Here is a 25784-nt window from a genome sequence, read left to right as displayed (position 1 = left end):
TGCATATTCAGCTTATTTGCATTCAGCATGTTTTTAGCAGTAAAATAATTTGAAGTTATAAATTATCTTCTGAATAAAGATCACTGTACCCCATGGGTTTTGCTATACTGGGTTTCTCTTTTCCTTACTTTGATTATTATAATTTCTGTGTTAATTTTCCTCTTTACCAGGTATTGTCTTCCACCAAATTTTCCTGGGTAATTCTTACTTTTCATCAGACTCAGCTCAGACATTATTCCTCAGGGAAACCTTCCTGACCCCGCAAATCAGGATAGGACTTCTTGTCATAAACTCTTCCAGAACTGATACTTCTTAATACATCATGAATGATTATTTGTGCCACCATCTGTTACTTTCTCTTCCTTACCAGACTGAGCTCCTCAGTGCAGGGACCATGTTTATCTTGTTCAGGGCTTCAATATGTATTTATTGAATGAATGACTGAAAACTGGTTATTAGGGAGAATGTGAAACAGTACAACTCTTTGGGAGGGGAACATGAAAATACTTTTTTTTTTATTTTTTGAAGTGTTGGTATTAATTCTTCTTGAAATGTTTTGTAGAATTCACTAGTGCAGTCATCTGCTTTTTTATGTGTTGGAGAAGCTTTTAAACACTGATTTAATCTATTAGTAATTGGTCATTTCAGATATTCTTTTTCTTCATAAGTCAGTTGTGGCAGGTTATATGTATTTAGGAATTTATTCACTTTCTAGGTTAGCTAATTGTTGACATATAATTGTTTATAGTAGCTTCTTATGACGGAGAAGGCAATGGCGAGCCACTCCAGTACTCTTGCCTAGAAAATCCCATGGATGGGGAAGCCTGGTGGGCTGCAGTCCGTGGGGTCTCTGGGGGTCGGACACGACTGAGCGACTTCACTTTCACTTTTCACTTTCACACATTGGAGAAGGAAATGGCAACCCACTCCAGTGTTCTTGCCTGGAGAATCCCGGGGACGGGGGACCCTGGTGGGCTTCTGTCTATGGGGTCACACAGAGTCGGACACGACTGAAGTGACGCAGCAGCAGCAGCAGCAGCTTCTTATGATCCTTACTATTTCTGTGTTATTAGTTGTAATGTCTTCTGTCTCATTTCAACTTTATCTATTTGAGTCTTTTTTTCTGTTTTTCTTAGTCTAGCTACACTATGTCTATTTCATTTATCTTGTCAAAGAACTTGATCTTAGTTTCAAGGATTTTTTTCCTTTAGTCTTTTTAGCCTCTTTTTCATTTATTTCTATTCTGATCTTTGCTATTTCCTTTCCTCTACTAACTTTGTGTTAGTTTGTTTGTTTTCAGTTTTTTTTTAATTTTTATTTAATAAATGGTACAAAGCACAATGCCAAAAACATTAACAGTTAAAATTTCATGAAAATACTTTTTTAAAAATACCTGGTGCTTATGCATTCATCCTTTAATCCAGCAATCCCACTTCCAATATTTTAACCTAAAGACACACTGGAAAAAAATGCTAAAATGATTTATTGCACAAGGTTATTCATTGTGGCATTATTTGAGATACAAAAGGTTGGAACCAGTCCAAATGCCCATCATTAGGAGACTGGCTGAATCAGCTGTGGTCCATTCACACCGTGGAATACTCTCTGGCTGTAAAAAGAAATGTGGAAGGTCACTGCAATGGTGTGATCTCCAGATGTATTGCTAAGTGAAAAAGCACAACTTTGTAGAACTGAATATCTAGGATGCTATTTTCTGTGTAACAATGGGGCAGAAAGAGTTATAAATACGTATACAAATTGTTTATATTTGCAAAAAAATAGTAAAAGAATAAACAAACATATAAAAACCTCTGAAAATGATGACTTTTGTGGGAAAGAATAGAGCAGAGGGACAGCAATGGAAAGGAAATTTTCTTACACGTAGACTGTTGTGTGGTTTTGACTTCAGAATCAGATAAATATTTTACACATTCAAAAATAACATTAAATCAAAAGGAAAGGAGAAAAAGAGCATCTCTAGAATTTGAAAGCAACCTGAAATGAAGGACCTTGAATGTATGTCAAGTTAGTGATATAACCCAGTCAGTAAAAATGATTGTTCCAATGTTCCAGTGGGCTTTACGACACAACATAGCTACTATATTTTAAAAAAAAATTAATCTTTTTTAGTTGCTATTTTAATTATTTACTTAGCTGTGCTGGGTCTCTGTTGCAGAATTCTGGATCTAGTTCCCTGACCAGGGACTGAACCCAGGCCCTCTTCACTGGGGTTCAGAGTCTTAGCCACTAGACCACCAGGGAAGTCCATAAAGAAACATTTTTGAAGGTCAAAAAGAACTGCAAAGAAATCTTAACATTTCATTTGGAAGTCTTACTGTTAGTAAAAATACTGGCATTATTTTTGAAACTAGTTTATATAAATCACAGGATAATGCAAAGAAGTAATGATGATGGACTGGAATCTAAGATCTTCAGTGGATTCGAGAAAAGAGATATGAGGATAAGACCAAAGAAGTTAAGTAAAAACCTTAAAATGTTACATTTGAATTGGAAATAATAGCAGAAACTTGCAATCCTTCTATTTTTCTGTTCTAAAGTATATATTTTCCAGTACTGTCCACTGAAAATGCTATGATAACCCTTTGTCAATGAGCATATCTAGAGCCCAGATTGTATTCTCCAACTACCAAAAATTTCAGCTCCTTGGAGACTGGCTAATCCCAGATCTGTGGCAGGAAATAGACAAGATGAGTCTGGGATATCTTGTTGGGCCAGAAAGCAAAGACATTGTTAAAGAGTAAGGGGATCATGTCCAAAGGATGTATAAGAGACAAAAAGAAAAGCAAGATAATTATTGAAAGACTATATAAACATTTATATGTCCCTATTGATGCTCAGAGAAAGAAGGCTTCAAATCAACCAAATATCATTAAATACCATTGGAGGTGACCAGGGCATAATTCCTCATCCTGAGGATTAGCCATGAAAAGGAAAGAATTAGGCCTTTATCCTGTCATTTTTCTACTATTTCATCTCAACTTAAAAGCCCTAGTTTATGAGAGAAAAGTTCCCTATAAAAAAATTCCAACTAATAAATGTGGAAGGATTGATAGGATTAGAAAATCATCTTTTTTACAGCCCTTAATAAAATAATGGGCCAGGCAATAATCACCAACGGATGAAATTATTATACTAAAAGTTGACAGGGAGTCTTATGATGGAGGAATCAGATTGTCACCCCCTGAGCCCACTGGTTAATCTTAATATCACTGTGTGTGTTTCCTGCTGCAATGTCATGGGACACGCATAGCCCTGCCTATCAAGTGTCTGCCTTTGCTTGGATTCCCTCAAAAAAGCAGACCATAGGAAAAGGATCTGGGCTCAAGTAGATAATCACAGGAAGTACCTTTATGGGAGTTTGGGGAGGTAAGGCCAGGAAGGTAGAAATCCAATACAAAGCGAATTAATGAGTGGCATATCACTTAGACAACTGGGTCCCAGGTCCTCTGGGGACCCTCTGAAATGCTGTGCAGGTAGTGTTAGAAACCTCCTCTGAGAGGCAAGCAAGCTAGAGTGTTGAGCCACTGGCTCTCATCCTGCTTGGTCAAAGATTACTCCTGGGAACCTCCCTGGTTAAGAATCTGCCTGCCAATGCTGGGGACATGGGTTCAATCCCTGGTCCAGGAAGTTCCCACATATCATGGGGCAACTAAGCCCGGGGACCAAACTACTGAAGCCTGAGCATCCTAGAGCTTGTGCTCTGCTCTAAGAGAACCCCCCAACCCCCGCCAATGAGAAGCCTGAGCACTGCAACTAGAGTAGCTCTCGCTTGCTGCAGCTAGAGAAAGCCTGTGTGCAGTGGGGAAGACCCAGTGCAGCCATAAATAAATCATACATACAAACATACATGGCATCACCGACTCTGTGGACATGAGTTTGAGTGAACTCCGGGAGTTGGTGATGGACAGGGAGGCCTGGTGTGCTGTGATTCATGGAGTCGCGGAGAGTCGGACACGACTAAGCGACTGAACTGAACTGAACTGAACATACATAAAAGTTTTTTAAAAGGTCCCTTCTGTTGTATTAATACCCCAGAGAATGCCCTCAGTGTGGAAGACTCAGCAGGGCATTGGTTCAGCGTGTCTGCAAGTGGAGTCTAGGACTGACCAAGAGGATCTTGCCGGGCATCAGCTCCAGCCGCTTTGTGTCTTGCTGGAAGAGTTGACTTCTAGTGACAGGAACTCCACTAGGAGAAATGAGATGAATGATACACATAGAAGAAGGCAGACCAATCCAGAATGGAGGACACTCTACAGGACAAATGACTTCTTCAGCCTGCTGTTCTCTGAGCTAGTTACCCTGGTGAGCAACGGGCCCAGTCCCGTGGGGCCCCTCTGAGGACCCACGAGGAGCAGGCCTTGGAGTTGTGCCGCTTGACTAGAGAGCTGAGGTGTTTATCGTGTACTCCACGGCGGAAGGTTATTCTCAGGGCATCAGCTTTCTGCAGTTCCAAACTGTGCCTGCTGGAAGGCTGAGTGGCTTTCCCCAGCAAAGCAGAAAGGCCAGGGAAGCCACAGAGCACACTTGAAGCGGGGGTGGTAGGGTGAGGTGCACAAAATTGGCTCCCCAGCTGCCAGGAGTAAGCGGGCCAAAGGGTTGTGGGGAGGGACACCGTCATTGTCTGCAAGCATCTTGGCAAATTCTCAACATGTTCTCAAAAACAAATTCCTTTTGCTACCCCTGCTACCGGGTGCCTCCTGCAGGTACCTCCGGTCCTCACCAGGTACTAGAATTTCCCCCATGAAAGCAGGCTGTGGTGTGTGATGTGTTGTGCGTGTGTGTGTGGAGGGGGGAGTGTGAAGGCACTTGTAATGCCAGGTGGTGCTCAGAGTTTCTGTGCTGGGTGCAGCTCATTTCCTCCTCACAGACATGGGCTCTGTGAACATGCAAGTTCAAACGTGTCACTTCCTTGTTTAAGATCAGCCCAGCAGCCCTGGGGCACCTCCTGAGGTGGTGGAAAGAGGCTGGAGGATGGGCCGCTGCTCAGCTGCCTGGGTCAGGCACCTGGAACTGTGGGGTTGACAGGGATACTGAGGGCGTGGTGGGGTTACAGTGGGGCTGGGCCCCTCCATAGGTCCAGGCAGGTGCTTGGTCTCTGGTCTCTGGCCTGGATCCTGGTAAGACCCTGCCCCTGTTCTGGTCACCATCTCTCATCTCTCAGGCTCTCTCAGCCTCACCCTCCCCAGCTCTCCATCTGTCTCTGTCTCTGCCTTGCTTTCTTAGCCCGACACCTGGTTCCCGACCACAGGCCCCATTTCTGCCTCTGTCAGGCCTAGGGCCTCCACATGGAACTCTCCATGGCTCGGTATCCTTCCTCCTCCTTCAGGATAGTTTGCTGCTTTTCAAACAGGAGCCAGTTTTTTTAAAAAAAAAAACTCATAAAAATTTTTTGATTGTAAACATACCATAAAGATATTAAAAGTTAGAGAGAGGAAAAAATTAACAATCCCTTCATTCTGACTCAACAGCTGTCAATTTTGGTTATTTCCTTTCAGTCTTTTAAACATGAGTTTTTAAGCATATTTTGTTGTTGTTGTTTAGTCAGTTAGTTGTGTCTGACTCTCTCACTACCCGACAGACTATAGCCCACCAGGGTCCTCTGTCCATGCGATTTTCCAGGCAAGAATATTGGAGTGGGTTGCCATTTCCTTCTCCAGTGCGTCTTTCCGATCCAGGAATCAACATGCATCTCCTGCATTGGCAGGTGGATTCTTTAACCACTGAACCACCATGGAAGCCCCATATCATCCTATACTGTTAATTTAATATGTCGCTTTTTTATCTTAATAATAAATCTCTCCAGTGGTTTCCAGTGTCACAGCAAAACCCAAAATGCCTTTAAGATGGCCTGTGAGGGGAACCCTGATGGCTCCCACCTTCTGGACACTGTCACTCTTCTCTAGCCACAATAACATTCTCTCTTTCCCGAATGTTCTAGGTGTGCTCCAGCCTCAGATCTTCACACTGGTTAATCCCACTGCCTGAAATGTTTTTTTTCCCCAAAATCTGCATGGATCAGTTTTCACCTCCTTTAAGGGTTTACTCAAGGGTCACTTTCTTGGCCAAGCCTGCTATGACCGAGCCATCTATATAGTGACAGCTGCCCTCCCAATTTGCTACCCAATTTTTCACTCTAACAATGATGTTGCAGAACAACTCTACTGCACACATTTTATCGATGATTTTCTCAACCATCCTCTAGAGGAACATTTTGATTGAAGTGGAATTCCTAGATTTAAAGGTATACACACTTAAAATTTCTATGGAATTGCCAGATTACCCTTTACTAAACTTCACCAGTGAATACCTGCATCAAGGGCACATGACTGTGCTCTGTCCCCTTATCTTTTTAGTTTTTGCCAGTTTGCTAAGGAAAATGTATGTTAGTGCTGTTTTAATTTGCATTTCCCTAATTAGAACTGACACTGAACATCTTTTCATGTATCAATACTTACTGGATGTTTGTATTTCTCTGTGAATCTTATTTTTCATATCCTTTGCCTGTTTTTCTATTGGGTTACTAGTTTTTTTTTATTGGTTTATAGACGATCTTTGTATATTGTGGATCTATTCAGCCAGGGTAGGTTTTACCGTTATTTGGTTCTAGTCACATATAGGTTGCAGGGAGTCTTCATTTCCCTACTACCACCTTTTCTGTATGAATAGCAAGGAGAGATAAGAAAGGCTTCCTCAGTGATCAATGCAGAGAAATAAAGGAAAACAATAGAATGGGAAAGACTAGAGAGCACTTCAAGAAAATTAGAGATACCAAGGGAATATTTCATGCAAAGATGGGCTCAATAAAGGACAGAAATGATATGGACCTAACAGAAGTAGAAGATATTAAGAAGAGGTGGCAAGAATACACAGAACTATACCAAAAAAGATCTTAATGACCCAGATAATCACGATGGGGTTATCACTCACCTAGAGCCAGACATCCTGAAATGTGAAGTCAAGTGGGCCTTAGGGAGCATCTCTGTGAACAAAGCTAGTGGAGGTGATGGAATTCCAGTTGAGTTATTTCAAATACTAAAAGATGATGCTGTGAAAGTGTTGCACTCAATATGCCAGCAAATTTTTAAAACGCAGCAGTAGCCACAGGACTGGAAAAGGTCAGTTTTCATTCCAATCCCAAAGAAAGGCAATGCCAAAGAATGTTCAAACTACTGCACAATTGCACTCATCTCACACACTAGCAAAGTATGCTCAAAATTCTCCAAGCCAGGCTTCAACGTGAACTTCCAGATGTTCAAGCTGGATTTAGAAAAGGCAGAGGAACCAGAGATCAAATTGCCAACATCCACTGGATCATTGAAAAGGCAAGAGAATTCCAGAAAAACATCTACTTCTGCTTTATTGACGATGCCAAAGCCTTTGACTGTGTGGATCACAACAAAGTCTGGAAAATTCTTCAAGAGATGGGAACTCCAGACCACCTGACCTGCCTCTTGAGAAATCTGTATGCAGGTCAGGAACCAACAGTTAGAACTTGACACAGACCAACAGACTGATTCCAAATAGGGAAAGGAGTACATCAAGGCTGTATATTGTTACCCTGCTCATTTAACTTATATGCAGAGTACATCATGCGAAATGCCGGGCTGGAGGAAGCACAAGCTGGAATCAAGATTTCCAGGGGAAATATCAATAACCTCAGATATGCAGATGACACCATCCTTATGGCAGAGAAGTGAAGAAGAACTAAAGAGCCTCTTGATGAAAGTGAAAGAGGAGCGTGAAAAAGTTGGCTTAAAACTCAACATTCAGAAAGCTAAGATCATGGCGTCTGGTGCCATCACTTCATGGCAAATAGATGGGGAAACAGTGGAAACAGGGAAGACTTTATTTCTTTGAGCTCCAAACTCACTGCAGATGGTGACTGCAGCCATGAAATTAAAAGACATTTGCTCCTTTTCAAGAAAAGCTATGACCAACCAAATAGCATATTAAAAAAGAGAGACATTATTTTGCCAACAAAAGTCCATGTAGTCAAAGCTATGGTTTTTCCAGTAGTCATGTATGGATGTGAGAGTTGGACCATAAAGAAGGCTGAGTGCTGAAGACTTGATGCTTTTGAACTGTGGTGTTGGAGAAGACTGTTGAGAGTTCCATGGACTGCAAGGGGATCCAACTAGTCCATCCTAAAGGAAATCAATCCTGAATGTTCTTTGGAAGGACTGATGTTGAAGCTGAAACTCCAATACTTTGGCCACCTGATGCGAAGAACTGACTCATCTGAAAAGACACTTATGCTGGGAAACATTGAAAGCGGGAGGAGAAGGGGATGACGGAGGATGAGATGGTTGGATGGCATCACCAACTCAATGGACATGAGTTTGAGTAAACTCCAGGAGTTGGTGATGGACAGGGAGGCCTGGCACTCTGCAGTCCATGGGGTCACAAAGAGTTGGACATGACTAAGCGACTGAACTGAACTGAACTGACTGACCTCTTCTATGGGAGCTGAAGATCCCATCCCCTGGTTTGGGAGCCTGGTGAATGTCCTGAACTGTTTGAAAAAGGAATGCATTAATAAGGGTAAGTGTGGATGGGGCTACTCAGCAAAGTTGAGCAGGACAAGGGTGCTACTCAGGACAAGGGTAGCCATCACTCCCACTGAGCACTCCACACAGCTGCCAATGAAGGTCCAGGTTGGTCAGTGAAGAGCCAAGGGCTGATGTGGCTCTTCAGCCAAGGTGGCCTCTGGTGCCCACTTAAGTGGCCACAGAAGATCTGCTGGTGATGGTGCAGTGCCCAGAAAGCCCCTGGTGTTGGTGATGGAGAGGGCTTAGCAGTCGCTGGGCACTGACTCCCTTCCCCTCCTTGTGGTCCCACATGTCAAGTTCCCCCCTCCCAGGCCCCCTACCCACCAGCCTCTTCCAAGGTCATGCCTCCTCCCGCTCCTTTCCCCTCTCCCAACTCAGTGACCCCATTTACTTCCCCAGGTGGCACGTGATCTGGGTTGCCTCTGTTCTCTTTTCCATCTGTAGTTAATGCATAAACTCTGCCTCCAGCTTCCTTCAGGACCTTCCCTTTCGATTTTCAAGAACATTTTCTTCTCTCGGCAAAAGCAGTCTCTTACAAATCAAAGGCTCTTGCCTTTCAAACGTGTGGTTTCTGATGTGAGCTTCAGCAGACTATCTGGGAAGTTAAAAAACAATGACATCTGAACGTTGGCTGTTTCCTTCTCTTTATCTTCCTGCTATGAAAGCACTCATTCTCCTGGAGGTAAAGTGGGACCTCTGATTGACGTGAGGAAGTGGGGAAAATAAAAGAAGAATAGTTATTTTGAGATGTGCTTGTGTTGCCTTCCTGCATGTCAATGACAGGTTTGTTTTCCAGGCTGTTACATGTCTTTTAACTTTGCTCCCATAGTCTTCTGTCATTCAGAAGTGAAATATTTCTGTGTAGTCAAATCTATCCACCTTTTCCACTTTTCTTCCAATGGTTTATGAGGTTTTGTGTTTTACATTTAGTTCTTTAAATCAAAGGTACTTTGTACATGTGTCTGGTGTGAGGTGGAGTTCAAATTTTCTGTTTTTCAAATTGGACAGTCATTTGTCCTCATGCCATTGATTAAATAATCTGAATTTCCCCCATGGATTTGAAATGTTACACTTGTGATAGAATTTCTCTCATTTTATAAGTATTTTTATTTCTGGACTGGCAGTTGTCCCTTAGTTTTATTCATTAAATTTTTTTTCTTGTGGGAGAAGGGAAGAGATGGGGAATTACTGTTTAATAGGTACAGAGTCTCAGTTTGCGATGATAAAGTAATTCCAGAGATGGATGGTGGTGGCTGTATAGCAATGTGACTGTACTTAATGCCACTAAACTACACACTTAAAAATGATTAAAATGATAAGTTTTATGTTATGTGTATTTTACCACAGTAAAAATTCTTAAATTGTTTTTTATTTGTGTGTATTTTCTATATATCTTTTCTTCCAGCTTCACCTGAGGATCAGCTTGTCAAATTCCATTTTAAAAAAACTTCGATATTTTGATTGAAATTACTTGAAATTTATAGGTGACTTAGGGGAGAAGTGACATCTTTATAATACTGAGTCTTTCCATCCAGGGACATGATGTGTTCTCCACTTATTCAGATCTCCTTTTATGTCCTTCAGTAAAGTTTTATAATTTTACTCACATCAGCTTAGTCCTAGATATACAGTGGCTTTAGTTCCCATTGTGGATGGAATCACGAGTGTAGCGCAGGGCTGTCACTCGGGTCTACCCCCAGCCTAGCCCCTCAGATGAATGGCGGGGTCCAAAAGACACATGAGGCAGGAAGTAAAAATTACACGATTCATTTCACCAAAAGCCTCTGCAATAGGCAACAGGCGAATCCAAGAGAGCTGAGCTAAAGAGACGGCAAGGGCAAGAGGATGGTTGACCTTCAGGATCAGAGACCCGAGTTTGTCATCAAAAGGCGAGGAACAGGGAGAAACGCAGATGCTCATCATTAATGCTGATATAGCTAAAATGCCTCTTTCACTTTGCAGAGCAGACTGTGACTTTGAAAGCAGGAGACCCGAGTTTGAACCCTGACTGTCACTAACTGAGTGGCCTTGGCCAGTTGCTTAGCTTCTCAGAAGCCTAGTGTCCTCACGAGCAAACTAAGTGTGAATGCTTCCCTGATGGCTCAGGTGGTAAAAAGTTCACTTGCAATGCAGGACACCCAGGTTTGATCCCTAGGTCGGGAAGATCCCCTGGAGAAAGGAATGGCTATCCACTTCAGAATTCTTAACTGGAGAATCCCATGGACAGAGGAGCCTGGCAGGCTACAGTACAGGGGGCACAAAAAGTCGGACACAACTGAGCGACTAGCATTTTCACTTTACTAATGTTTAATTATTTGTCTGTCTCCCACTGGACTATAATTCCACGTGGGCAGGCTCCATCTCGAACTGCACATTCATAAATGTGCAGGGTTGCTGCTAGCCTGCCCAGTCCTCTCCAGGGAATGTGAAAAAGGCATCCTTTTGATGCCTGTGAGCTCACAGCTCTGTGAGCCCCTCTCTTCATGGCTGGGCGTGTATTGCATCTTGGTCCCAACTTGTCCTTGTCCTGGGTGCCCTTGTGCAGTGAGTGACCCTCCCTGTGTGTCACAGGTCTGGAATGTAGGAGGCTCTCAAGAAATTTATTGAATAAGTTGATGATTAGATGTGGGTTTAGAGAGGAGATGAGGAAGCCCCTGAGGGGTTCTTGTTTGTGCTCAAAAGAAGTTCTCTACTTGCAGGTGTCCAATAACATGGAATTGGCAAAGTGCTTTATTTCCTGTTGCAGGGGCTCAGGATGGCATCTTCCAGCACCCAGCCTGGGACCCCTACAGGAATGGACCAATCTGATGACCTAGTGAGAGAGACCACCCAGGGCTTCTTTGTGTGAGGCCTAGGGAGCCTTCAAGAGGCAGCCTCCCCAGGGAGGAGGAAGCCTGACTTGGTAACAAAACTTTGAGCAACCCAGGGAAATAGAGATGAAAAGTAAGTGGGGAAGCTCTCTGTGGAGGGGAATAAAGTGGTGCCCTGAAGGCTGAGGAGGAGCCAGACACACGAAGAGCAGGGGAAAGCATTCTAGACACAAGGACAGCGTGTGCAAAAGTTCTGAGGTTGGGGAGAGCTTGCTTGGCCCCTTTGGGGAACAGAATGTTGGCCAAGGTGGCTGGCCCTCCATCTGTCTTTTCTTTTTAAAATTTTTAATTTATTGATTTATGGCTGTGCTGCATCTTCCTTGCTGTGTGCAGGCTTTGTCTAGTTGTGGTCAGCAGGCTTCTCGTTGCAGTGGTCTCCCTTGTTGTGGTGTAAGGGCTCTAGGTGTGTGGGCTTCAGTAGTTGCAAAGCGCTGGCTCGGTAGTTGCGGTGCATGGGCTTATATGTGGGATCTTCCTGGATCAGGGATTGAACCTGTGTCCCCTGCATTGGCAAGAGCATTCTTTACCACTGAGCCACCAGGGAAGTTTCCATCCATCTTTTCTTAGAATCTGCACTAATCAGGTGCCTTTTGGAATGTCCTGCAACCATCCTCCTCTTCGTGAACTCTGTGAAGTTCAAATAACTGAGTCATACCCTGATTACACCACTGTCTCCCCAGCATGTCTTTTATCTCTGAGTACAGCCAGCCTAGGAGTTGATAGAGTTGTCCCACTAAGACAGAGAAGAACCCTAGCTCCACTGTGTATCGACTGTGGACTTTGTCAACCCTTCCTTCTCCATCTCGAAAATGGGGATAAGAAGACCAGTCTTACCTAGTTGTTGGGAAAATTCTTAATAATAAGTGCAAGAACAAAGGAAAGATATTTTAAAACTCCAGGAAAAAGATAAAGATGCAAAATAAGGAAATATACAAGCACATTCCTTGTGCTTGAACAGTATTTAGATGTTTACAGTAACCCTTAAATTTTTATTTTTCTTCTTTCTGTGCTGGCCAGAACTTTCAGTGCAACATGGAATAAAAGCAGTAATAGTCGGCAATGTTGCCTTGTTTCTGACTTTAGAAGAGATAGTTAGAATGTGCTCCATCCAGTATGAACACTAGCTTAAGAAACTGTGGGAATGGTGAAATCTGAGTCCTCACAGAACTTCTGATCTCTTTCTTCTTGCAACTAAACAATGGTTTTCATGTTTCAACTACCCCAGGACTCCACATTGCCTACGGCAGTGAAGTTTTTTTTTTTTAAAAAAAACCCGGCGTTAAAGGCCTCTTACCCTTTCCTAATGTTAAATCTTCAGAGTTCACGCACTCATTCCAAATGCCTGAACATCCTAGAACACACCCTTGATGGCATCTTGAATTATAATTTGGAATGCTTTTTCTGTGCCTTTATGCCTGCCTGACTTTGCATAATGATCTTCCCTCCGTCTGGGACACCTCCCTTTCATGTACTCCCACTCATCTTTCCAAGGCCAGCTCACTTCTCCAAGGAGGCTCTCCTCCCACCCTCTCTAGCACTTAACATCAGACTCTTTTATGCATAAGTTTTACATGCATAAGACTCTGAGGCACAGGCCCCAACACATACAAGAATCTTTAAGTATCTGTTGCACAAACACATGCGTGCTGAGTCACCTCAGTTGCGTCTAACTCTTTGTGACCTGACCCTATGGACTGTAGCCCGGCAGGCTTCTCTGTCCATGCAGGATTCTCCAGGCAAGAGTACTGGAGTGGGCTGCCTCCAGAGGATCTTCCCAACCCAGGGATCAAACCAGTGTCTCTTATGTCTCTTGCATTGGCAGGCAGGTTCTTTACCACTAGTGCCACCTGGGAAGCCTGTACAAACACATAAATGAACCCTAAGATTCTGGATCACCAAAAGGAAAAAAAGTCCCATTCTTCCAACAAATCTAGACGGCTTTGCTTCAGCCTCCAAACTCCCACATGTGTTCAAAAATGTTGTCTTCTGCCTTTATACTGGCTCAGCACTTCAGCTGAAAATAAAATTCCTGAGTCACACTTTCTCTCCTTGCTGACGCTGTAGGTGGTGCTCTGTGGAATTCCAACACTGGATTCTGGCCCCGAGTCAGAGGCCAGCCTTGTTTCCCCACCTTGGAAGTGATTTGTTCCCTTTCATGGAGTTGCCAAAAGGATTCTTTCTGAACTTTGGAAATCCCACCACTTTCTTAGACTATATTTGGAATGGATCATTTTGAGTCAGTTTTCATGGGTCTCATTAACTTTTCAATGTCTCTTTTTCCCCTAAAATATGTTCTTGAACTGTATCTTGTAATAATATTGTCTGATGCCATTATTTTGGTTTACTTCTTCTGTTATGTACACATGGCTTCTCTTTGTCATTTTATTTCATCAATTAAACTTAAAACGAAATCTTTTCATTTTCCTCACTTTTCTGATTTCTTTCCCTCTGCCCCTCACCGTGTTCCAGCAAAGCCTGTTCTCTTTTGTACTACTTTCACCTTGACTTAATTTCTGTGACATTGTATGGGATTGGCCAAAAAGTTCATTCATAAGATATTATGAAAAAACTCGGATGAGCTTTTTGGGCAATCCAGTAGTTTCCCTGAACCCTGACAGCTTATTTCCTTTTGTTCCCATCTCACTCTGAAAAATGAATTCCGTACTTCCCCCTGAAGCTCCATTGTGGAGCTTCCTTGCTTTTATCTGCTTCCATTTCAGATTTCTCCTGGTTTCTTCAAAGATGGCCTTTGCCTCTTTTATCCCCCTTCTTGTTGCTTTCTGGGAGAAGTGGGGAAGGACCAACTTTTTCAAATAGGGCATTCCAACTGCATCATGAATAACCTCACTTCTCTCCTCTACAGTGATTGGCTGCTGAGCCTACAGGATTCCAGGATCAGCCTTTGTTAACCTCTCTGGCCTCATTTTCAATGTTCTCCACTCTGTCCACAGTGAACTCTTCGGTTTCATTTCCTTGAAAGCCCAGCATCTCTCCTTCTTCAAGACTTTGAATCATCCTTCTTTGCCTTTCCTCTGCTCTTTACCTGGATGACTCCTATATCTTCCAAATCTCAACTGAAAAAGTCACCTCCCCAAGGAGCTCTCCCTGACTTCCCCAGCTGGTGTTCCACAGCCCTATCAAGTCTCCAGTGCTCAGCACCTTTCCTCCTGGTGCTTGGACTCAGGACACTGCGTTATCTTCCCCCATGTTGCCCTAATACCGTTCAAGCAGTGATACAGGACACTTCAGTAGCCCATTAGGCTTTGCTCAGGGTGAAAGCACAATTCCCATTTGGCCTTTTGAAATTCTGACAATAGTAATGGGATCCCCATGGCAGGGGTAGCCAGAGTTCCTGGGATACCTTGGGTGGGAAGGAAGGTCTTAGTGAAGAAAGGCCAGGTGCCTCCCAGGGGTTTTTAATCCAATGAAGAGGGACGGAAGATTCAGCAAGGCTTTTTCCCTGATATGGTTTGGGCAAAACAGTGGGCATCAGCCAGTGGCAGGGTGGGGTGCTGGTCCACAGAACTCTCAGAGGGACCAGGGCTAAGCTGCCTGAGACAGCTTCGGTTGTTCTTTTAATTGTGTTTTGATTGCACGCATGACATTTAAACAGCACTAAAGGCAATGTTTAAAAAGAAAGAGAAGCCACTGGACCCCATCCATCTTACACATCTGATGTGCTGGAAAGAGGCCTGGGCTTGGAGTCCAGCACACCAGTCTTGGCAGCCTGCTTTCCTGATTCCTGGCTGTGCCACCTTGGGCAGGCTATTGGCCCTCTCTCTGCCTTAGCTGCCTAAACTGTAAAGGGGAACAACACCTTCCTCATGGGGATTATTTGAAGACAGTTGGGGAAGTAAGTGGGTTCAGGTTTGTGGGATTCCTTAGGCATAGTGTCTGGGGTCTGGTGGATACTCAGCAAAGTTTCTTTCTTTTTTTTTTTCTATCAAGGCAACGGTTTTCATTTTCTTTAAATTTTCAGAAAGCTTCTGCCAAGCTTTCATCAAGTCCATATGAACATTTTGCACTTGTGATCATGCTTGAAATTTAATTTTGCACTCTGCTTGTAAACTTACTGTATCCTAAGCACTTGTTTCAATGTTTTCATGATTATTTCATGGTGGATGTGCCATTGAATCAATGTGACATTATTTATGTAACCATTTTCCCACTCTTTGGACATTTTTCAGCATTTAAATAATTCCACATCAAATTCTGTATTCTGTATGATTGTTGGTTTCATTGGGATCTCATTTTTATTTCTCCTGCAGAAGGTTGAATATTCTTCCATATTTACTTACTCCTCTATTTCTTCACCTGAATTGCCTGCTCATGACCTTTGTCCAGATCTCTCTTAGCTACTCTGATATTTTTTATCTCTGTGTACGAAATCTTTCCATAATGAAGGCACTAACCATTTGCCATTTTCCCTGATCCCTGGGTTCAGTTTCATTTTAGTTGTTTTCTAATAGAAAAAGTGTTTCATCTGTCAGTTTTTGTGTTTTTTTAAAGATCTTTATTTATTTTTGCTGCACGGGGTCTTATTGCTGCTCACAAGCTTTCTCTAGTTGTGGAGAATAGGGGGCTACTCTCTAATTGTGGTGCTTGGGTTTCTCATTTGGTGGCTTCTTTTGTAGAGCACGGGCTCTAGGCCCACTGGCTGCGGAAACGGTGGCATATGGGCTCAGTAGTTGTGGCGCACAGACTTAGCTTCCCTGTGGCATGTGGGCTCTTCTGGGACCAGGGATGAAACTGGCATCCCCTGCATTGCAAGGTGGATTCTTAACCACTGGATCACCAGAAAAGCCTCCTTTGTGATTTCTTTGGTTGAGTTCATCAGTTACCCAACAAACACCATATGGTAGAGGAACTGCATGGAAAGGCATGGGGCAAGGGAGGAAAAGTTACCCCAGTTCTTGATTTCCAGAAGGTCTCAGTTACATTGATGTTACAGACATGAACACAATCATGATGCTGCCTCATCATGAACAGAAAGGGCTGCAACAGCTCCAGCATCAGCAGTAGTCTGAGTTGTTTCTCTGCAACAGGCCCTGTTCTGAGAATTTGCTTTCACTCTCTCATTGAAGCAGCACAACAACTCTGAGACTTAAAAACTATTATTACCCCTTTTTATAGATGAGGAAAATTATCCTCAGAATGATTACAAGACTTATTCGAGCTCCAGCAGCTAGTAAGAGCTGAAGCCAGTATTTGAAATCAGCCAGCCAGGCTGTAAAGCTTGCCTTCTTAACCACTACCCCATGGCATCCCCAGGGTGGTGATGGTGGTGATGATGGCAGTGGTAAGGGATGGGGCTGTAAATCAAGGAAGGCCTCCAGGAGGAGGTGAGACAAAGCTGAGAAATGAGAGATGAAGACACCTCCACCATCAGGTAAGGGGCTGGGGAGGAATGGGTATTCCACAAAGAAGGAGCAGCTCTGGGACTTCCCTGGCGGCTCAGTGGTGAAGAATCTGTCTGGAGGCCTCAACTACTGAAGCCTGCACACCCTAGAGCCCGTGCTTCCCAACAAGAGAAGCCACAGCAATGACAAACCTTTGCACTGTAACTAGAGAAAAACCTGTGCAGCAATGAAGACATGGCACAGTCAAAAATAAATAAATAAAATTATTTAAAAGAAAGAAAAGGAGTAGCTTTCCCAAAAGCATGAAGCTGTACCCCTCCCCCAACCAGAGACTGTAATTTGGCCAGTAGCCTCAAAGTATAGGTGTTCTTTCAATGACCACACTTTCTTTAATCTGTGTATTCCTCACAGGCTCCATGTTAGGTGTTAGAGACACAGAGGTGAACAAGACATTCAGGGAACTCAAACTGGGGCTCGGTAACAACCTAGAGGGGTTGGGTGGGAGGGAGTGGGAGGGAGGTTCGCGTGAGGGGACGTGGGTAAACGTATGGCTGATTCGTGTTGATGTTTGCTAGAAATCAATGCAGTACTGTAAAGCAATTATCCTTCAATTAAAAATAAACACATTAAGTTAAAAAAAAAAAAGCAAGACGTTCAAGATAATACCTGCCTCACGGAGCTTTTGTTCAAGATAGGGGGAAGCAGACAAGAAGAATGTACTGAATATTTATCATTCATTACTAACAGTTAAAAACAGTTCCTTTCTACATATTGACTAGCCTTTATATCTTGTTTCTCCTTCCCAAACCAGAAGTCATCTCCCCTTGTAGGGTATAGGCATGTGATCTACTTTCCTCCAATCACACTCATCCTCCTGAGATATCAACCAGCAGATAGGCTGTGTGGGAGCAGCTGTGTGTGTGGGGGGCACACCTTTTGCTGGCCTGGATAGTGGCCAAGGCAGGACTGGTTCCTGGGTTTGCGATGGCAGCAGCAGTTCCCCCATCAGTTCAGTTCTGCTGTGTGCTTCTTGGAGATGCTCCTGAGCTGGATCTAGAGCTGAGTTCTCCATCGTTCAATGAGCCTAACATCCCTAATTAAATTCGCTTTCTACTTAAATTGGCCAGAGTGGACCCCTTTGTTTGCAGGCGAGAGTACTGTGAATATGCAGACAAACAAATACACACCCCAGGAAAACCAAGGGGTTTGCCCAGGGTTCCCCAGTGGTGGAGCTGAGATTTGAACCCAAGAGAGTGAGGATCCCGAGCCAGCATCTCATCCTAGGAGCCGCTGGGTCAGTGCCCCTGCCTCATGGGACCAGTCCTCCAGGGTTGCTGGCCTGAGAAGACCATCTAGTCTTCCATCTTTTGTGCAGAAAAACACGATTTCCTTCCCTTTCAGGTGCACAGATTGCGGGTGGCTGGGAGGAAAACCTTCGCATGTGGGGCCCTGGCCCTCCTGGGCTTTTGGTCTCTTGCAGCGATCTCTGCACTATCCTCCTACCCCGAGGACTGCTAGGTGATGGGATTGTATATTTTTGTTAATGTTATCGTTGTGCGATTCTGCATCTATCCCGTGGTCAGAAATAAGGGAGGGGCTACAGCCTGACTGGACCGTCCCAGAAAAGGAAGAAGGGGAGAAACAACCCAGGGTGTATGGCCTGGAGGTTGTGGGCCATCCAAGTCCTGTATGTCTGTGTCTTTGTGAAGGAGGGCTCACGTGAGCCGCAACTAGAGAAAGCCTGTGAGCAGCAACAGCCAAAAATAATCAATCAATCAATCAAAGAAGGCAGGCTCAGTGCCTCTGGAAGCCGGAGGCATGTCCCTGACCTCACTATTAAGAGGATCACTGCAGGGACTTCCCTGGTGGTCCATCGGCTAACATTCTGCTCTCCCAGTGCAGGGGCCCCAGGTTCGAACCTTGGTCAGGGCACTAGATCCCACGTGTCACAACTAAAGATCCTGTATGCCAAAATGAAGACTGAAGATCCTGTGTGCCTCAACAAAGACTTGGCGCAGCCAAAATAAAAATAAATGAATAAATGAAACAATACCAAAAAAGACTACTACCACAGAAGGGAAAATGGGGGCTCCTGTCTGCAATTCAGGATCTGCTTTTGTTAAGTCAGCATCTTGTTCTGGGAGACAAGACAACTCGCCCGGAGCATGAACTGACAGCAGGGGAAGTCGATCACACACAAGTGGTCCCTTCACTGGCAGGACTTGCCTGTTAGCAGCAAAAGACAGGTGTTTTTCTGTTGGATGCATTTCTTTGCATTTTCCAAGGCTGGTGGATCAATAGCTACAAACAGCTCAAATAAATTTCTGTCTCAGCTCCTTACAACTCTCAGGTGGCAAAATGCACCATTGGATAACTCAGGTTCCCATCAGGTGACACTGCTGTCAGCAGCTGCTGTCCCTGGCTTCTCTAGATCCACGTGACAAGCCTTGTAGGGTCAAAACTACTGTGTCTGTCTCAGAGATATGGAAACTGAGTCTCAGACAGGGGAGTCATTACCCAAAGTCCTAGAGCTGGCAGTCGTTGGCTTCAAGGCCTCTGTGTGTGGTAAGCTCTTTGTTTTTATAGACCCCATCGACTGTAGCCTGCCAGGCTCCTCTGTCCATGGGGATTCTCCAGGCAAGAATACTAGAGTGGGTTGCCATGCCCTCCTCCACGGATCTTCCCAAACCAGGGATCGAACCCAGGTCTCCCACATTGCAGGCAGATTCTTTACCATGTGAGCGCCCAGGGAAGCCCATTTGTTTTTGCAAACTAGGTTATTACCATTGTCAGTTTCCCAGGCTAGCAGTAACAATGATTCTCAGAGGCAGCAAGCTGTCATCCCAAGGTCACAGAGCCAGTGAATGGCAAGGCTGGAATTAGAAGCCAGCTTGTGGGACCGCAGAGCCCTCTGCTAGGAGAGCTTGTCAGCCTGGGCTGGTCCAGCCGCCACAGGCCTGCCCTGGAAATAATGGAGAAAGGCCGGAGGCACTAAGATTTGTGTTTCTCTGAGCAGCCCCCAGAGGGAAAGGCAGGCTCCTTCTCCATCCGTGGTACTAAGGGCATCAATTCCCAGCTCTGGAAGGACCAACTCCCCAAGGCTGCAGTTCTATTTTTAGCCTTGAATCCATCAATAAACAGAGAACAGCAGAGCAGGCAACTCCTGGCTGCCTGATATTAGTTAGAAGAGAGACAGGGACCATTTATTAAGCATTTTCTGTGTGCTGGCCATTATGTGAAATGCTTCATGTGGATTATCTACTGAAATCTTTACAACATTCCTATGAAATGACTATATTATTATCATCATTTTATGAGTAAGGAAAATGAGGCTCAAGGAGGTTAGAGAATTTGCTTGAGGCTACAAGGCTGATAAGCTGCAGAGCCAGGGTCCAAACGAAGATCACATGCAGTTTTGTGGGACTCTAAGTCCACACTCTTTCCAACCTGGCAGTCTCCAGATAAGACAGCCTGGAAGAGCATTATGGGCAGAGGGAACAGCACAGGCAAAGGCAAGGACATCTGAAGTGCAAGGCCTGTTTGGGGAACAGTTAAGAGTCTGGTGGGATTTAGGTTGACAAGGAAGATGAGGCCAGGTCCTTGAGCAGCACAAGATTCTGTAAGGTTGTCAATCCTGGGGTGGGGAGTGGTTCTGGAATTCTGGTTTCTGGAAAGATTGTGAGTGGAAGGGTGATGCTGCCATGTCTGAGCTGCAGATGATGGATTTGAGGGAGAGACTGGGGAGAGGCAGACAAAGGGAGATTCCCACTAGTAACAGTGGGAATAGCTTCCATTTATTGTGCACCTACTATGTATGTTCGGAGTATTAAATGTATTTTGTAGGTTACCACCTAATTCATGGATCAGGGGCTCATTCAGTGGTAGCTATTTGGAGGCTATTATTACCTCTCTTTTACAAATGAGAAAACTAAGGCATTGAGAGCTCAAGTGACTGCCCAGTGCCACTTGGATTGAAATCCGAGTCTGGTTGATTCCAGAGACCTTGACGGCTACCGTGACCAGATGGGAGGGCAGGTCATAAAAACAGTTTCCAGCAAAAGAACATTTATCTGACGTTCAGGAATGAAGACGATAAGGTAGGTTGCAAAGATCATAGGGAAGCAGAATTTTTATTTTGTTTTGTTCTTTAAATAATATGTTTATTCACACACACTGAGGAAAGCAATTATGTCGCTATGGTCCCAAGCTTTTCTGGGGCCGAAACTGGCAGACAGACTCAGCCAGGGGAAAGGGCATTGTTTCCGCAGGGCAGTGACTGGGGAGGCAGGAAAGGGCAGGGTCCCAAGTTCAGTTTGCCCAGCAACTCCGAGGTCTCCCACAGTCAGAGGCTCAGTAGCAAGTGGCTGGGGCGAGTGTAAAAGGGGGGTGGGATCATTCTGAGTCTCAGCCGCATCTGATAACTGACATCAAAAGTCTCCAAGGAGGTAGAAAATATACCTGCCCTGACACACACAATAATGCGGGTGTGGCAAATGTCAAAGGGACACAGGAGCCAATTGAAAGAGCTCCCAGTGACCAAAACTGGAACAGTTGGAGCAACAAAAGAAAATAAAATAGCACTGGATTGCAACCCAAAGTGCACAATAAATACCCATGAGTTCTTACTGATTACAAATACATGATTGAATAAATGATATAAATAAATGATTAAGGAGAGAAAAACCTCCCATGCAGAATTCCAAATAATTTATGTAGACATTCTGCCCTCAAGGAGCGGAGCATGACTCCCCACTGTTTACGTGTGGGTTGCACGCAGTGGCTGCCTTCCTAAGAGTACCGTGTGGTGGGGGTGTGGGGGAGATGCAGAGAAACCTTGCCAGTGGAGAAACTTGACAAATGAGACCTCAGCCAGGTGACTAAGGTTGACAACGATAAGCAGTCATGTTGATACAATGTGTGTGCATCAGCAGCCTTGGGCAAGTTGCCAGTAGCTTTGCATAAACAAGCATGTCCACCTGCAGCAGCCATGGCCCTGGTTTACCGTTGGCTGCGTCCATCCACATCCCTGCAGGCTGGGGATCAGGAACCTTGGAGCATCTGACCAGCGATTGCCTCTGCTGCTAGGAACTCAGAGGCACAGGAAATCCAGAATCTTCGGCCTCAGCCCGGAACTTAGAGGGGCAGCCAGGTTCAGGAGCATCTTAGGAGGGCTCAGTCAGAGGTCCGGCAGTGCCCAGCAACCTTGACCAGGATTGCAGAGTTCACAGTGTCCAGGGCATGACCTTGAGTCAGAGAGGAGGTCCCAGGGGCCGGGGTCCCAGCAGCTGGCAGCCTCAGCAAAGTCCCGTGGTGCTGTCCTCAGATGAGTCTGCGTCTTGGGACACACAGCTGACGCCTTGTGTTCCAGAGTCTCGGGCCCAGAGGGTTTGCTTCTGGTTTTCCAGTTACTGAGTCAACAACCCGTCCTGGGAGGAGGTGGAGCGATGGTGAGCCAGAAGCCCGTGCAGGCAGGCCAGGTTCAGTGGATGGGACGGCACGGTGACCTCTGAGCGAGCCGCCCCACTGACTTCTGCTGCTGCTGGCTGGTGGAAGCCGGCCCGGGACTGGCCATGCAGGGGTTGGCTCTGGGGAAGCTTAGTTTCCAGGAACGTCTGTTCTCCCATCACGGGTTTGCCTACCCTCTTTCTCTGGGTCCCACAGCTTGAGAAGCCAGAATTGAAGAAATGCACAAAGGTATCCATGGAAAAGAAACTTTGTCCTCTCTGCCCCTCCCCAGCAGCTGGAGAAGCCAATTGACAAAAATCAGCCCATGTCAGGGAGTCAAGACTGAGACCTTCCCCCTAGTTGAATCTGTAGTAGCCTCTGGTGTGGTGGCCAGAGGGGTATGGGACAGTCAAAGCCCCGCCTGTCGAGTAATTGACTGGAGGGAATCCTGCCAGGGGAGAGCTGCCTGGTGCCTGGGGAAGGTCCCGAGCCCTGGAACTGCTAGGAGAAGCAGAGGGAGAGGTGGGGCTGGTAGACCTTATGGCTGATGAGAGGTAGGGTTGTTGACTTCTAGGTTTCTGGCTGGGAGGACTCGGTGGATGGACCTCAGGACACGGAGATGGAGACGCAGGAGGAGGGGCAGGTGGGGCAGGAAGCCAGCCTGGGCCACGCCGGCTGGCTGCAGGCTGGGAGCGGAGATGGCACCTCTTGGGCCAGGAAGACAAAGCCCTTTGTGCTGGGGTTCCACATTCACTCACTCGGCTGGTGCCCAGCCAGGAAGGCCCAGCCCCCAGGCCCTCAATCAATGGCAGCTTCCCTGCCATACACACAGCACCAAGGTCTCCCCCATCAGCACGCTGCCTCCCCCTGGTTGTCAGGAGCCCCTTTGCTTCTCCCCAGGCTGGGCTCCATGCCTTAGCTCTCCCCATCTCTCTTCCTTCCTCGGATGCAGGAAATTTCTGGCCCTGCAGCCCACTCGGCCGAGGGTCACCTCCCAGCTTCCAAATCTAGTCTGGGCCTCAGACATTTGGGGAGAAGGAAGGGAGGGAATGAACCACCGAGCATTGAGTAGCTACAGGTCTGGGTGCTCCGTGGCTCTCACACCACTCTGCTAAATGTGCTGCCACCCTTTCAAATGGCAGCCCTGGGGTTTGAACCTATGTCTGTCCAGCTCTAAAGTGAGTGCTCTTTGCACAAAAGGAGAGAGCTGTAATGCCCACATGCTCTCAACACTGAGCTAGCTCCTTGCTCCTGTGTCTCCATCATCCCCTCTTCCCTGGCTCCTTCTCATTGGGCCGTAAACTCGATGCTCCTTTTCCTGGAAGTCCTCTCCCCTTGACCTTGCAGTCCTCTCCTTCCTTCTGCTAGCAAACCTCCCGCTTCATTCCCTTCTGTCATTCCCTTGTGAGAGTCACCAATACTCCTGGGCTCCATGTTAGGATCTCTCTTGTTCTTTTTCATTATGGCTTTTTACAGGAAATTGAATGGATTTCCCTGTGCTATACAGTAGTGCCTCATTGTCTCTTTATTTTATGAATAGTAGTTTGTATCTGCTAATCCCAAACTCCCAATTTATCCCCCACCACCCTCTTCCCCTTTGATAACCATAAGTTTGTTTTCTCTGTATGTGTGAGTCTGTTTCATAAATAAGTTCATTTGTGTCATACTTCAGACTCCACATATGTAATACGATGGGCCCTTTCTTATTTAGTCTTTATATTTCCAGGTTTGGACTTCCTTGGTGGTCCAGTGGTTAAGACTCTGTGATCCCAATGCAGGGGGCATGGGTTCAGTCACTAGTTGGGACTAACAGCCTACATGTAGGTTGGTCAAAAAAAGAAAAAAAAAATATAGATACATATTTCCAGACCCATCTGTAGCAAATGACACTCTCAACAAACTACTCCTTGAAAAAACAAAGGATTTGTTTTTCCTTAAAAATGGAAAAGAAATATATGCCCCAAACACATATTTATTGCGGGAAAGAAAGAAGAAGAAGGAGAGAGAGAAAGTGGTGAGAGGCAGGGTACTAAGAATTAGGAAGAAGTGTTCTTGCCTGGTGAATCCCAGGGACGGGGGAGCCTGGTGGGCTGCTGTCTATGGGGTCACACAGAGTCAGACACGACTGAAGTGACTTAGCAGCAGCAGCAGCAGCAGCATCAATGCAAATGAACCTATCTATGAAACAGAAACAGACTCAGACATAGAAAACAGACTTGTGGTTGCCAAGAGGAGAGTGGAGGAGGGAGGCATTGTGAACTTGGATTAGCAGAAGCAAACTGCTGCTGCTGCTAAGTCGCTTCAGTCATGTCTGACTCTGTGCGACCCCATAGATGGCAGCCCACTAGGCTCACCCATCCCTGGGATTCTCCAGGCAAGAACACTGGAGTGGGTTGCCATTTCCTTCTCCAATGTGTGAAAGTGAAAAGTGAAGTCACTGAGTTGTGCCTGACTCTTAGTGACCCCATGGACTGCAGCCTACCAGGCTCCTCCGTCCATGGGATTTTCTAGGCAAGAGTACTAGAGTGGCTTGACATTGCCTTCTCCGAGAAGCAAACTATTATATGTATAATGAATAAAAAGCAAGATTCTACTGTAGAGCACAGGGAACTATACTCAATGTCCTTTGATAAACTATAATACACAAGACTATTTTAAAAGAATATATTATATGTATATATATGTATAACTGAGTCACTTTGCTGTACAGCAGAAATAAACACAACAATGCAAATCAACTATACTTCAATAAAATGAATTAAAATAAAATTTAAAAGAAAGTGGTCATTAAGAAGTGAAAAAATAGCATGTGTTAGGATGCAGAGTCATTAGGGGGTTTCCCCTAATGACTGGTGGGAGTGTAAGTTGGCACAAACACCTGGGAGCACAGATGGGCATTAATGATAAACACCAGCATTCACCTGTTCTGAAGATTCTGACTTAAAGCCTGCTGCCAGAAGCGGATGTGCAATTAAAATACACAGTGTAGCATGACCACCTCAACTTTACTTCTGATCACCAGGCATTAGATTTTTATACAGGAACGTGCAACCTAGATCTCTAACATGGATAATAGCCAGGACATAGAAGCAACTTAGATGTCCATCGACAGATGAATGGATAAAGAAGTTGTGGTACACATATACAATGGAATATCACCCTGCCATGAAAGGTACGAATGAACCTAGAGTCTGCTATACAGAAGGAGAAAAACAGACACCATGTATTAACGAATATATATGGAATCTAGACAAAGTGGTGCTGATGAAACTATCTGCAAAGCAGCCGTAGAGACACAGACATAGGGAACAAACTTGTGGACTCAGTGAGGGAAGGAGAGAGCGGAATGGGTTGAGAGCAGCACTGAAACGTATTGCCTTACGGAAAACAGCCAGCAAGTGGGGATTCGTCCTGTGACACCGGGAGCTCAGCCTGGTGCTATGGGACAGCCTAGAGGGGTGGGATTGGAAAAGGCAATGGCAAGCCACTCCAGTACTCTTGCCTGGAGAATCCCAGGGACGGGGGAGCCTGGTGGGCTG

This window comes from Moschus berezovskii, chromosome 2 (assembly GCF_049115385.1).
Source record: "Moschus berezovskii isolate FMDL1 chromosome 2, NW_MosBer_1.0, whole genome shotgun sequence".
NCBI lineage: Eukaryota > Metazoa > Chordata > Mammalia > Artiodactyla > Moschidae > Moschus > Moschus berezovskii.
This window is presented reverse-complemented; position numbering follows the sequence as displayed.